Source organism: Prosopis cineraria, unplaced genomic scaffold (assembly GCF_029017545.1).
Source record: "Prosopis cineraria cultivar Desert tree isolate PC_DT_omini unplaced genomic scaffold, ASM2901754v1 PC1, whole genome shotgun sequence".
Lineage (NCBI taxonomy): Eukaryota > Viridiplantae > Streptophyta > Magnoliopsida > Fabales > Fabaceae > Prosopis > Prosopis cineraria.
Window position 1 is genome coordinate 41,903,022 of NW_026555332.1, and position 8,096 is coordinate 41,911,117.

At 31.2% G+C, this 8,096-nt stretch overlaps 1 long non-coding RNA gene across 5 annotated transcripts; it reads right to left on the reverse strand.

Moving 5' to 3' along the window:
• Positions 1-5,493: 5,493 nt before the first annotated feature.
• Positions 5,494-7,768, reverse strand: LOC129290363 (uncharacterized). Of its 5 annotated transcripts, none has more exons than XR_008588330.1 (5): positions 7,047-7,768; positions 6,795-6,950; positions 6,243-6,394; positions 5,695-6,040; positions 5,494-5,607 (listed from the first exon to the last, which is right to left on the reverse strand). It is a non-coding gene; the product is annotated as an uncharacterized LOC129290363 (long non-coding RNA). The 5 variants fall into 5 exon arrangements; XR_008588334.1 differs by having other exon boundaries at positions 5,596-6,040; positions 7,047-7,474; positions 7,597-7,768; XR_008588338.1 differs by having other exon boundaries at positions 5,596-6,040; positions 7,047-7,138; positions 7,447-7,768.
• Between the last annotated feature and the right edge of the window lie 328 nt (positions 7,769-8,096).

Below are 8,096 nucleotides of genomic sequence, written 5' to 3' on the forward strand. Positions count from 1 at the left end.
AATAGGAAGCTTTCAGAATAGTTCAAGCTAGATTGGAGTAGGAGAGGAATGAATCCGTAGCTTAAAAACAGGTAAAAGTTTAAATCATGTCATCTCACTTAATCTAGATTTTTTGAGGAACACACACACACACACACACTGATAGATATTGAGGTGTAGATTGATCTGGATATATGTCTAGGCATTAAAAATTCAAGAATCAAAATTTTTTATGTAGAACTTAGAACATGCCCGAGAGGTATTTGACAAAAAAGTCTGTGAGAATATTGTTGATAATTTATGGGATTAGTTGTGGTTTGGGGCTGATCTTGCTAAAAGTTTGATGTACTGAATATGTTTAAAACTTGTAAGTGAAAATGCAATCTCCATTTGCCAGAAAAAGAATTTGTGAATAATGACACCATTGTTGTGTTTTTGAGTTAGATGTTCCTGTTTTCTTAATCTAGATTTCAATTTGCGTTACTGCACTTGATCTTGTTCTCTTCCCCAATATGTAAAATATGTATCAGGTGTTGATTACATTCTTGGTTATTTTCAATTTGAAAGAAAACTCCTAGATAATTTCTCTTCTTTAGCTACCAATTTAATTGTGTTTGAGTTAGTTTTGATTTGATTTATTCGCATGATGACTCTAGTTCAAATATTGAAGAAATCTTATTGTTAGACCAACCTAAACTTGATTCGCGTCTCATTCTTCTTTTTTAGAATGAGATATCAATTTGTTTTTATTAGAAGTGAATTGGGTGGTTGGTGGCAGTGTTGTCAAGTGAATATCATTTTTGAGTTTAAACGTTCAGACTTTGGTGCCATTATCTATGTTATTTCCTCTTTGAATATCAACCAAACATTAGGCCAAATCTAGATTTTTTTAAAAGAATATATCATCAAGTCAAAAGAATAGTAAATTGTTAAAATAATTTATTTCTCTATTCCTTCCATTGCCTTTATTGCATAAATTAGCCAACCTTAATCTTATGCACCAATTGCAAATACAATATTTTGATTATCTCTTTATCATATGAGATTTTAAGAATCTCCATAGGCATTTAGAATGATTTCATACTATGTAAATCAATAAGATTTCACAAGTATGAGAATCAATTTTGTGTACATTAGATATGGGTTCTAATAACCCACCATTAAAATTAACTCTCTTAATTATAATCTAAATGAATAATTTATTTAAGTCTCATGTGAGATTTTAAGAATCTTCGTAAAGACTTAAATTAATCACATCATCATGTGCAATAACAAATCCTCGCAGAAGTCATGATTTTCAATTTCTATAATAAATAAATAATTTTTGTAAATAATCATATAATACACAATTTAAAAAAAAAAATCATTAATCAAATTAATGTATTTAAGTTGTAATCACATTTATCGATTATATCTTTTAATCATGTAAGATTTTTGAATCTTCATATTATTAAAAGATAATTGTATTATCGTATGAGTTAATAAGACTTTGTAGATATAACGATTAAGTTTTTTAAAGAAATATGTAAATTATATACATACACAATAAATCAATTAAATTAAAATATAGTTAAACAAATATTATTTAATCTTTTATCATGTGAGATTTTGAAATCTCTGTATATATTTAGGATAATCATATTACCGCATAAGTTAATAAAGCTTTGCAAGTATGATAATTAAGATTTTTTGAGAAAAGTGTATATGTACATACATGCTTAAAAAATTATTATTAATACTTAAAAATATACATAAGAATATAAAAAAAATTAAGTTGTTAAATTCTTTATCGTGTGAGCTTTCAAAACTCTGCAAATATTTAAAATATTATATTATCGTATGAACCTAATAAGGCTCTGCAAATATAGCGGTTAAATTTTCCAATCATAAAATATAAAAAATAATTTTAAACTCTTTTCTTTTCTTATTTTAGAATCTCAAAAATTGAGAAAATAATTGAAATTAAATTACTTTTATAATTTAAAACACACATATCCAAATTTCAAAAATTATTTTATTTGCAAAATGGTTAATTATTTCTAATTAATTTCTCTTCAAAAATATTTCACCAATAATTTATAATCCCGAACTACGTGAATTTTGATCCCCATCATAGGGTACATAAGCCTTAGAGTCTGATTCTGAGTCAAGTTCTCCCTCATAAATAAAAAAATTCTCCAATTATTAGTATTTTTTTAAAACATATAAATAAGAAAGGGATAATTATAATTACTTTAAAGCCATACTATTCTAGCAATAATAAACTTTAGGTAATTGTTCTTATGAACGGGTGTTATGAGGTACCTAACACTTTCTTTACACTCAATTAACTTCTGAACCTATTTTTTAATTTTGCAGATCATCCTTGCCACTTTTAATTTATCTCTCAAGATTTTTCTTAAAATTTTGGTGGTAACTCCCCCTTCATCTGGTTCCCATTTCGAAAGCTGGAATCTCCGCTCTATGTGCCTTCCACGTTAGACTTTCAAGTGCGCTATAGTACATCTTCGTAGTTGGTTAGGGAATAATACCAGTCATGCTAGCATTCAAGATCTGTTGGGTCATGGGAATATAATAGAAGTATAATTACATCACCAGTCTAATTATTGCATGTAATTGTAAAATTTTTATGAAATTTAATAACAATATATGTAATATTTAATGAAAATTTTCTTTTATATGTTATAATATTCATAAACTGGAAAGAAAAATTTTGTAACTTCCACTCACTTGAAGATTAAATTTTTAGTTTAAATTTCTCTTAATTTGTTAAATATTAATTAATTAAATTTAAATTAGGTGTTACAGATAACATTGTTGGATGTAGCTGTTATATGTTAAGCTGAACCTCATTGATGCATGGCCGGTTATGAAAAAGTTGCATGCATCTTCGTTACAGGTATATTCGCAGCGTATTGCAAGATATGATTATTGAAGATTATGTATTTAAATTTTCATGTCTGGGAAGCATGGAGATATATCCTAGTGATGTCATGTTAATGAAGATTTTGGTTGCTGTTGCTGCAATATATATGAAATAACTGTCAGGAGTGTGTTTTTGTGTTGCTCACATCGTAGCCCTACCTTCCTTCTCTGGTCCTACGCACTCTCGCCACGTGCCTCCACTTTATAAGGCTGCATGTTGGGTTAATAAAATTAATATTACGACCATGTCTTAGGCTTTTTTGGGCCCAACACTTGAACTGCATATACTGTTTGTCAGGGCCATCAATTTCTCCCCTTCTAAAAGATGAATTCATTCATCCGCATACATATAAGGGTGGAACTTTAAATCGAAAATTATTTCTCACCCTCGTAGGCTATTTATGTATTCATTATCACCTTGATGAGATACATTATTTTATACGTACAGTTTTCTTAACTATTCTAGGTAATTACATTTAAAAGCCTTTAAATTGCAACCATAGTAAAAATATGCCCAAGTGTTGTGATTTTATTCCCTAGGTATATTTTAGTTCGAAAATGCTATTCCTCTGAATTTACATATTAAGCACCGGGCTACGTCTTTTAATAGAGAATGATTAGTGGTGCAATTAGTTTTGATTAATTCAATTTAGTTTGGAGTTATTAAGAAAAGACAATATTTAAAGTTATCTTTTTAAGAGATTCTAGTTATCTTGTGTGTGCACCCATGCATGTAGTTATTGTGAGGGCTTTTATTTCATTTACTCAACTATTTTTTTCCACTTAAAATGAGTTAATATTCTGCACTTTATTTTATTTTTATATCACATATTAAATGAATTAATTATGTAATAAATGTGACATAAGTGAAAATACATGTGATTTAAAGACATGAGACCAATGCAACCCCAATATAACCAAATGGAGGAAGAAGAGGCAACGTTAGGCGTGATAAACGATGCTTAAAAGGTGAAGAATAAGCTTTCAAAGGGTGTGCAAGATGTAATTAAATGGATTAGCATGTGAATTATCACTCTTCCCCTCCAATTTGAGTCACATCACTTTTGGCCAAGCCTTGGAAAATTTCGAAGACCACATTTTTCATTTAATTTTTATTATTTTCCCATCTCAATAGGGACGTGATTTCCAAGGCTCAAATATGATCCAACTTCATTTTCCCTCATTCATACATTTTTCTTTCACTTTCTTTCAAGTTCTTCCATGTTTTTCATACACAAGCTCTCGATCATTTCTCATTCTATGACAATTGCCACACAAACTCACACCATCCTCTTCCTCTCATTGATCTTGCCCTATTCCTTCCATTCTTCACAAGTTGTTGCAAAGATTCATTCCTCTTTCAATGGCCCAAGAGTTCAACCAAAGCAAGAAAATCATGGAGATAAAGATGAGAGGCTAGGCATCTTGAAGAAATCCTAGAGAGAGGAAAATGAAGGATGAATCATGAACTCTACTTGGCTAAGCTTTCATATTTCTTAACTCTTCTCTTTTAACTCAATGATTTAATTTATTAGTTATGGTTTGATCATCATGACTATATATTCTAGCTTGAATTGAGTTTTTGTGTAAGTAGAAGATGTTTGTGACATTAAATTCTCTTATTTTCTTTTGTTTTGATTTGATCACCTTGTGAAATTTGCATGTAATTATGTTTTTCAATGGTGAATGGCTTGCATTAATTTTACATAATATTGTGAGATTGTTGCTTGTCTCTTGGGTAGCTTTACATAGTTTTGTGATTGCTCATTTTATTGTTTAGGCCGTGACACTTGAAAGAGGGATTTAATTGTCACACTTGACTAACACTTATGGCAATTAGGAAAATAAACTAAGAATTTTAATCTAAGATTTAAGGAATTAAATTAGTTAAGATTAATTGGCTCAGAATATTTTTCTTAGGACCGATGTATTTTGGCCAAGAGGGATAGAAAGCACTTAAATGTCTTAAAACATCAAGAAGATAAAGATTCTTTCATCAACCAAGACTCTAAAATTCCAACTCTTTAAAGGGAATTTTCCATTTCACTCGCTTTTTTGTTACTTGTTTAATAGGTTTTAGATAAATCAATCTCAACATTTTGGCTACTTATTTACTATAGTTAACCTCACAATTAAATTTTAGCCACTCATTAGGGAGATAACCTAAGTTAACCCTCTATAATATTCAAGTTTAATTTTAGTACTATTTTAGTGAGGTGTATGCGATAGCGTAGTCACACCCACACCAAGAGAAATATGAAATACACAAATTAATTAACACATATCCAAGTTAAGTTGTAAATTAGTATAATTTTTCTTGATGTAGCTTTAATCACAAGTTTTTAAATATAAACTAGAATGTTCTCGTACATTGCACGGATTATACATGAAACAATTAAGTGAAGTGTATTAGATATCAACATTTAAAATATTTCAACTAAAATATTAATGTAACTTCGAAAATAAGCTCATGAACATTCAGAATCATTTATGCAAAAAAAAAAAAAATTGATGCCTGAAAATGGGAACAATATCCTTTTTTGTGTTTTTTGCAATATTTTCAGCAGAATTACATTTGTTACTGTAATTTCATGTTTATAGCTTATTTTCAGAAAAATTGTCAATCCACACCAGGGAATTAGGGCTGCAAATTACTTGGAACTGGAAAACTAAATTATTCAAATCCACATGTCCATAAAATCCCTGCCAAATGTAACCAACTCCTTTAAACCTTTCAGAAAACTAATTCATTCATGGAAGTAATATTGAAAAAGCACTGTGATTTCATACCATGTCACTTGAGAACTCTCCATTCCTAAGGAGAACAGATTTGCACTACATGCATTTATTTAATCTTCTTTTAACTCATCTGTGTTCTGCAAAATCTGCTGCCCCTCCATTTTGGATAAAAACTATCATTTGACAGAAGTTACATTTTTTCTCATTACTTGTAAAGATCAACAAAATTATTCTGTCGGGAAAGACTTGTCGACTTACTTCTGACTCAGTAGAAACAGCGGCCTTCATACAGAGGAAAACACATGCAAAAATACATTGTATTTTCAGATGACTATTTCTATGAAGATGAAGGAAGCGATATACATACCAGTTCACCAGATTCAGAAAACATAGGCTTCTGTAGAAAAGAAAACGAAAGAGGGAAGATCTGAAGGAATGCTTATGGAAGGTGCGGAATTCAAAACAAATTCAAAAAAACAAATCAACAAACTAACAAAAAATGAAGAACATTATCCATACTGCATAAGAGAGATGAGGTCGAAATTATGAAAATAAAATAACCATATTAGAAACTAAATATGCAAAAATGGAAATCTCACCCCATCAGCAAGATAATTTTTTGAGAAAGGTCAAATAGCAGGCTGCAACTTGGGTTTCCATTTTCATCAAACAGGTCAGGTGCCACAAAGTTCACACACTACATTCCGGCACTTAAACATGATTTGAGCCAAATTCCTGTAGCTGAAAATGCCTGCAAGTGGAGAGAAATCTATAAAATGAATAAGATATTAAGGTTTGCTGAAGTAATTGCACAAATAAACTGAGTGTAAAAATCAAATAAGTTGTAATCCAATCTTGAGAACAATATTTGGTTATTCCTTTAAAATGTTACCTACTTTTAAGCATCTACTGATCAAAGGTATATGTTCATAATATACATGTACAAAACAAGAACCACTATCCTTTCATATTCAAATACATCTTTCTCACGTCTAATATCCCATCATGAATGGCCTGTTATGATGCAGTATCCCCTCATCATCTATCGCTTTATATTGACATACAAAACAAAATTAACAATGACCAGTAAAGAATATATTACATGAATGAAATTACAGCAAAGAGTATTCATAAGATTGATTAATTAGTACCTGGCTTGACGGCTTCCCCTGGGTTTGATTTCATCAGGAGTTGCCTCCCATCCGCATGGGTAATGACAAACTGGAAACCACAAAGTGCTTCCTCCTGAACTTGGGGTGCTCCTTTACTTGTCGGATGAAACCAATGTCTCCTGCAATTGTGCCAGGCTGTAGCAGGAAAACGTACGCAATTAAACTGATGTCTACAAGTTCAAGCCATCTAAATATAATTTACAAAATACATTGCCAAATTTTGTTGCTTACAGCTTGATCAGCTTGCCTTTCAAGCACAATCTTGCGATCCTGTTGCATCCCTTTCTCGACATGCACCTCTAGCACCTTCTTTTCTTGAGTGACTTTAAATAAAAGGTAAATTCAGAGTAAAAGAAAATAAAATAATAAGTCAGACATGATCCAATTAAGCGTTTCAAACAAACCTTCTGAAACTTCAACCGCAGATTACATCACACAGAAAAGCAATTGCTTATATCGAGAAGAACATCATAAAAAACATGGAAGAGGGCATTCGTTCAGTCTAAGGGTATTATGCAAATAAGTATTTAAATCCCCTGTTAACTGACGTGACTGCAACTTGGGATGAGCGCATGATTAGTAGTCTAAACGGAAAACAACTTGATTAACTTGATTGATAAAGAAAACTGACCGCTGGATTGATATCAAACGGCAAAGAACTGCAATCGTCGATGAGCGCATAGAACTTAATAAATGGAATAATTTGAAGCAAATAGTTGAAAGTGTGTGAAGTAATAAAACAAAACGGAAGAAAGGATATACATGTGTATATATATACAACCTGATCAATGGTGCAACAATGGAGGAATCCGAAAAAAGAATTGATATCATTTGAAGCGCAGAGGTCTCTCCCCTGTGGGTGTAAACGAACAGAATGGTACGGCCACTGAAATGAATAGAAACAAATGAAAGAATTGAACCGGTGAGAGAACGTGAGAAAGAGAAATTGAATAAACATGGGGAAACGGAGGAGAATAATCATAAATGAAAAAAGGAGGAAACCGTTTACCCTCCGCTAAAAACGCCAACAACTTTTGAAATTTGAAAAGCTGAGGCACAGATAACGAACCCCAATATTTGCACATGTAATTAATGAAAGACAATGTGAGACCTGAGTCCATGGAGGAAACGGAGGAGACAATAATCATAAATGAAAAAGGAGGAGGAAACCGTTTACCCTCCGCTAAAAACGCTAACAACTTTTGAAATTTGAAAAGCTGAGGCACAGATAACGAACCCCAATATTTGCACATGTAATTAATGAATAGACAATGTGAGACC